Source organism: Pteropus vampyrus, unplaced genomic scaffold (assembly GCF_000151845.1).
Source record: "Pteropus vampyrus isolate Shadow unplaced genomic scaffold, Pvam_2.0 Scaffold510, whole genome shotgun sequence".
In the NCBI taxonomy this organism is placed as follows: domain Eukaryota; kingdom Metazoa; phylum Chordata; class Mammalia; order Chiroptera; family Pteropodidae; genus Pteropus; species Pteropus vampyrus.
Window position 1 is genome coordinate 295,111 of NW_011889291.1, and position 6,928 is coordinate 302,038.

Genomic DNA, 6,928 nt, shown 5'->3' on the forward strand with positions numbered 1-6,928 from the left:
TTACTTAACTACTTCTGAGTCCTATGAGGTAACATCAATATCCAGCTTCCAATTTCCATTCATTAAAATATTCCCCCATTGTGTGCCTAGGTTTCAAGGTGCCAACATTCACGGGAGCTATGATTTTCTGGGGCTTTGGCCACTGCACAAAACGTTTCATCTCTAGGTAGCTGCTGTGTTCACTATAAAGAATTCCACGTACTGCAGTGCTTTCTTTGGTCTGGGGAATAACATCTGCTATACTCATTAACTTGTTAGAACGTGTCCATCAGTAGGTCGAAAAGCCTAAATCTGATCGTATCTCCCGTCACACTTCTTCAAATGACTGTGAACCTTTAAAAATAATTTTCATCATTAGAGGAAAGTGAATCAGTGAATTGCACATGTCTGTAGTGATGAGGGAGTTAACTTCTGGTACACTGAGGCCCTGTAATGTTTTATATTTTTCTTGGGACATGCCCACTTTTGAACCTAAAATATCAGCAATGACTTAGGAAGACCTTCTTTTTCCCAATAGAATAAGTGCCCCAGACAAGAGTGCGTGGGTTTAGAGTTACAGCCTCTAAGGCAGTGGTGATGGCAAACTAGATAACCTCTGGCTGAGATGGAAAGGAGTATTCTGGGCTGCAGCGTGTGGTACCTAGGTTAACGCACGTGGACTTGGTGAGATCTGCTTGGAAGTCGCCGGTGCGTAATGTGACATCGCCATTAGGAAGATTAAAGAGGATAATGACAGCACCTGGACAGGAACTGGCATCACGCAAAACAACTCCGACAGCATTCACCATATCACCAGTGTCCACGGGCCATGAGTGGGTATATTGTTCTTGCGCATGAAGTTTGCTCTTCGACAAATTGCCATTATCTCACTAAAATAAACTGGAAATGTGAAGGTTTTAGACAATCTAGCATAAAGATCGGAATGAAAATGTGCGAGAAGATAGGCTGTACAACCTTCGACCAATCCATCCTGAAAGGCGTCGACCGTAAAGCCAGTTTCAGGTATTTTCTTATAGAATGGACCTGTCTTTTTTCTTAAATCTGCATTAGATGACTCGGGTTTTCATGCTGCTTCTGCAGCCTGACTCAAGCTGACTTTATGAAGACTTTCTCTTTACTTAAATGGACTGTTCTAGCTTCTGTCTTGTTGTTAAGGGGATCTGACCTCTTCCAATGTGTCAATCAAAGGTGTTTGAGAAGCTTTGGGCAGCTGGACTCGCTGCCCAAAGGAAGGGATCATCGGGGGTGGGGAGGTGGGGGAATGTTCCAGTGCAAAGGATTGGCCTGTGGAAACATCAGGGAGGAGCTTACATAGTTCATAAGACAATCAGACCTTTCAAGGAACCAGGCCTGACTGCTTAGCAGAGCCGAGTTACCTATTAAGTGCTTAGGGCCCACAATCCTTTGGGGGCCCTTGCAAATGTTTAATTTCTTTTAAAATTAGAAGGAAAAGTATAATCTAGACTGAATTATGTTCATTTAAAATGTAGGGAGGAGGCAAGAGAACTAAAGTGTTAAATCAAGCTGTATCCAGAGACTGCAATGTGCTGAGCAGCCCGGCAGCCTGACCCCGAGGACACCTGCAGAAGAAGGCCGATTTCTGCTGGGACTGCTGACAACCCATTTCCCCGCACCCTGAAGGGAAAACAGGAAAAACAGTGTTTAAGTGGCGCCCTACACAAAATAAAATTATTCATTCCCTGTGGCTAAAACCATGGGGAACCTATGGGTCACAGGCTGGGAACTGCCAGCAGGCCTTTCACGCTACTTACTCCTGTCCTTCCTCACTGTATGTCCATATCAAAGGAAAATGGGTAAACGAAGTCTTTAATCTGTAACTCACAGGAACTGAAGAATGATACGTAAATATACCGAATTCCCCAAACATTAAGGGTCCCTTTCAGTGCCTTTAATCTGTCCTTCTCAGTGTCTTTGTCTCTCGCTGTCCTTGTCTCTCTACTGTCTCTGTCCCTCTGAGTCTCTCTCAGGCTCTCTCACTCTCTGGCTCTGAGAGGAGCCCATGCTCTGTCTTTGGAATGTCACCCCGTCTCTAATAAACTCTCCTTTTGACTCTAGCTTTGGCGTGTGTTTGGATCCTTTCTTATTCTCCGCCAAGAACCCTCTTCTTTCTCAGTGCAGGGCTTGAGTTTCCCGCAACTTGGGGGAGTTTGCCCCGTTCTGCATCATTTGTAGGCCAACTCAGTTGTATAATATAATTTTAAATTATTTTTTTAATGGAGGATGCGACCCATGAAGGCCAAAGTGTCTGGGCCCCATGAAAGTCACAAAGCATGAGGCATGCTTTTAGCATATTTCTTAGGCCTTCTCATGCTAGGGTCTGTCTCTTCAGTCTTGGGTGCCATTATCAACTCTTCTTCTGCTACCATGACCTAGGAAGGGGCGATGGGGAGGGGAGAAGAGAGAAAAAACAGTGGGACTGAAAGATAGTTGCACACCCATGTTCTCAGCAGCATTATTCACAGTAACTAAAAGGCGGAAGCAACAGAAGTGTCCATTGACAGATGAATGGATAAACAAACTGTGGTCTAGGATTACCATGGAATAGTATTCAGCCATTCAAAGAAATGAGGCTCTGATACATGCTACGACATGGATGAACTTGAAAACATTTGCTGAGTGAAATAGGCCAACAATTGCGAAGATGCTCGGAGCTGTACGTGCAGAGAGCCATTCCCCTCTCAGCATTCGGGTGGGTTTAAGGCACAGATCTGATGGCCTCATCCGTCTGCCTAAAACACCTTACGGTATAGATCAGTAGATTTACTTGAACACACACAGAGTTATTTCTGGAGGGACATGCACAGGCGGCAGGAGGGAGGAGAGCTGGGTGGCTAGGAAACCAGAGAGAGGGGGAGTCTGGCTAGTGTGAGTGATTTCAGTGGGCTCGGGGCTTAGGGGCTGGCCCTGGTTGTCTGGCGCCTGGCCCTGGGGTGATCAGGACAGAGAGACAGTGGCCCTGAGTGTGAGAGCTGACGACAGAGGCGGTTGGGAGCATCAGCTCTGGACTGGTTGGTTGGCACATGGAAGGCCTGCTCTTTGGCGAGCGGATTTTCGTCTCTAGGAACTGGCCACCCCAGGAAGGGGCAGTCCCTCCGGGGCCAGCAAGACCCCAATATATCAAAGCATCAGAATACAGAAAATGAAGGCCATGGTTCACAGGCAGGGCCAAGGGGCGGCATTGCCAGAGGGCAGGCGGGAAGGCTGGAGCAAGACTGGGGGCCAGGGTCACCATCGCAGCGGGAAATGGCAGATTCTAAGACACAGATGGAGCGGGAGGTTGGGGTCTTCAAGGCTGCGACCCTCCTCTCCCTCCCATACCCTCTGCCTTCGGTGTCTCTGGAATGCAGGGACTGAGGGAATGGCCAGGACCCAGCGTGGGGTCCGAGGCGGCAGTGCAGCGCTACCCTGTCTGCGGCTCGCCTCCCGGCCTCCGGCACTTCCCTTACTAACCCCCTTACTAACTGTCACCTGCCTTTCCCGCAAGACTTCTCTAACAATCTGTGGTGAAGGATCAGGTTTCGGGTTTTGCCTCTTAAGATTTCTATTCTGTGGTGAAGCAATGCGTGGTTCTACCGTGCCCGGCCGGGACTCAGCTGAAAGGACACAGAGTGGCCTGAGCAACACCCAATCCGCTTAGACCCTGGGCAAGGTGGGCCCCCTGAGAATGCGCCTGGACGGTGAGACCACGTCAGACAGCTTTACACCTTCCTGTGCACTTCCGCTCGAATCCCGTGCCTCTCTCATCTTGGGGAACCTTGAGCAGTGTAGCACGTGCTCTATGAGGACAAGGATGGTGCCCTTTTCATTGATCTTTGTTCTCCAGAGCCGGCACTCAGGAGACTGTTATGGGTTGAACTGTGTCCCCACAGATTCACATTACCCCCAATACCTCAGAATGTGACCTTATTGGGGATTAGGGTCATTGTAGATATAATCAGTTAAGATGAGGTCGCACTGGAGTAAGGAGGGCCCCAAATCAAATAGGACTGGTGTCCTTATAAAAAGGGGAAATTTGGACGCAGACGTGCACACAGGGAGGACAGAGGCGAAGGTGAAGGCAGAGAGCTGGGTGAGGCTACCAGAATGCGAGATGCTAAGTTTCCATTGTTTAAGCCACCCTGGCAAACTAATGCGTGGGTCCTCAGTTAATGTCTGTTGAAAGAGTGTGAGCACAGACTCGGCATTCTCGTGTGAGCAGTCCCACTTGGCAAGCTGGAGTACTGAAGGGGGATGCCACAGGGGCTGATGACCCATGATGAGGTCAACTGGTCTACTGCACGTATCAAACTCTTGGTAGTTAAGCCCCTAAGATGAATCTTGTTTTTTAATTCAGGTGAAATTCACATAACAGAAAATTCATCATTTTAAAGTGACCAATTCAGTGGCCCTTTGTACTCTCACAATGTCATACAACTGCCACCTGTGTCTAGTTCCAAAGCATTTTCGTCCCCCCAAAAGGAGACCCATCCCCATTAGCAGTTGCTCCCCATCCCCGTCTGCCAGCCCCTGGCAATGACTAATCCACTTTCTATGCAGTCTACCTATTCCGGGCATTTCACATAGATGGAATCACACACTATGGAGCCTTTCGTGTCTGGCTTTTCTGAGCATCACATTTTCTAGGTTCATCCTTGTTGTAGGGAGTATCAGTGCTTCGCTCCCTTTTTGTGGCTGAGTAATGTTCCAGTGTGTGGAAGATCACATTTTGTGCATCTGAGGTTCTTAATAATTTTTGAACAAGGAGCCCCACATTTTCATTTTTCACTGGGCCCCACAACTTATGTAGTCCATCCTGCTGGCCTCTTCACACTAAATCGATCAGGGCATAACTTTCTAGGCCAGACAGACAGTTTGCTCAGTCTTCTCCTCCCTGAAATCCACTGAGGGGAACTCAGCAAGAGGCGAGCAATTACCTCCGCCCCGTGCTCTGCTTTGGAGAACTTGAGAAGACCCAGCGACAAACCCTGAAGGGGCCTGTTATGGGTTGAATTGTGTCCCCTGATGTCCTAACGCCCAGGACCTTTGAATGTGACCTTCTTTGGAGACAGAGCCCTTAGAGAGGTGATCAAGAGGCTGACAGGACTGGGGTCATAAAAATGGAAACTGTGGACCGAGAAGGACATGCACAGAGGGGAGTCGGCGACGTGAGGGGACAGGGAGAAGATGGCCGTGCGACAGGAGTGCGTCCTGACCCAGGGACCCAGGGAGTGCTGCCCTTTCCTCTGAGATGCTCGAGGGGTGGAGAGGGGTCCCCTAGCCCATCGGGAGCCCTCCTGCTGTTACAAAGCGGTGACTTGGAGGGTCTTGGCCTCTTCTTCCCTCTGCCCCCTGCCTCCTCACCCTCCTGGACACGCTGCTCACGCCTTCCAGTCTGACTCTTGGATTTTTAAGGATATAACCTGCACTGGGTGTGGGAGTGGGGTGGGGCGGCAGTTAAAAGGGCCTGAAAAGGGGAAGAGACTGCTTTCCACAAATTATCTCTTTAAATTTAAAACATTTAAGACTGCAACTTTGTGTGGAATTTTAAACCGAAGAGTTTAAAAATAGCTTGCTAAATGCTGAGACTTTATTTTTTTTTCTTCTGTCATGGAAGCAGATGAGTGGAATGTTTTAGGACTTAAAAAAAAAATTACCAAAAAAAAAAAAAATCAGAAGGCTTTTTACAAAGCATATTTAAAGTTTGTGCTCGTTTTTTCTGTGAGTCCGGGCCCCAGACACCTCGTCTCCCTCCTGATTTTCTTCTCACTCTCCCTGCAGAGCTGGGACCTTGCTACCTCCATCTTTGACACATCTCTAAGGTTCTCATACTTACTACTTTTTATTTTTACCTTGGAACAGTTGCGCTGTGGTCAATTTTCTCATTTCACCCCCGCTCCCTTCCTAATCAGAGCACACACACCATCGCCAGATGCCCTTTGCAAATCCACTGAAATGGCGTTGCCCCCTCCCGGCGCCGGGCCAGTCCACACGACCAGTGAGAGATGACAGCCCAGGAGGTGGAATTCAAGCAGAGGGGACGATCAAAGGGGCGAGGACCTGGCATTCAAGGAAGTGAACATCAGGCTCCCTTCACAGCGCCGAGTGGCCTATTTTCCAGCTGCCTCGGCTCCAGCGTATCATCTGCGAAATGGGTATGGGAACAACAGCCACTCCGACGCCTTCCTCGCGGGGCAGACGTGCCCACAATGTGCAGAAAGGTGCTGTGTAAAGCCCGCAGCACGACTCACAGCGGACGGCAGCTATCATTTCTCCCCATTACCTCCAGCTCCTTGTAGCTCCCTCCTGTTAACTGCTGTCAGCGTCGCCCCCTGGGGCCCCTTGCTGCCCCACGCGCCCCAGCACTCACTATACCTACGCGTGAAGTCAGGGGTCTTTGGTCTGTTCCTTTGTACCCCCGGGTAAAATAAAATGTGCTCGCCAAAGCCAAGACAAGTGGGCAAAGCACTCCGTAACTTGGGACGAATGCTCCCCGGCCAGCTTTAATTCTGCTGCAGGACTCTGTGTGGCTTCCCAAAGCTGGTGGGCTGGGAAGCCTGGACTGCCGCTCGTCAGAGGCTGGCGAGCCCCTGCCTTCTTGGTCCTGCTCGGTGGGGGCGCCAGGTCCAGGGGCAAAGGATAAGCGGTCCATTCACCAAGCCCCTCACAGCCCAGTGAAAAACACTCACGTCATGACTCGGTCCTGCTTATCGCTAAACACAGAACGCAGTTCTCTGGGATGACACTGGCCACCATGATTTTCTCCCTTCTCTTCCGGAAATCCTATTAAATTGTGCAAAGAAATTATTGAGGTTAAATGAACAAAAAACCTAAAGACAAAGGGATGCAGGCATCAGGCCCTCAGAGCCTTAACCTTGATCAGAACATGAAAGCAGCCGGCGCTGAGGCAGTCTGGCAGCAAGGGCTCCCC

At 49.5% G+C, this 6,928-nt stretch overlaps 1 pseudogene; it reads right to left on the minus strand.

The window, feature by feature from the left end:
• Positions 1 to 34: 34 nt before the first annotated feature.
• LOC111732968 lies at positions 35 to 6,691 on the minus strand (annotated as a pseudogene).
• Positions 6,692 to 6,928: the final 237 nt, after the last annotated feature.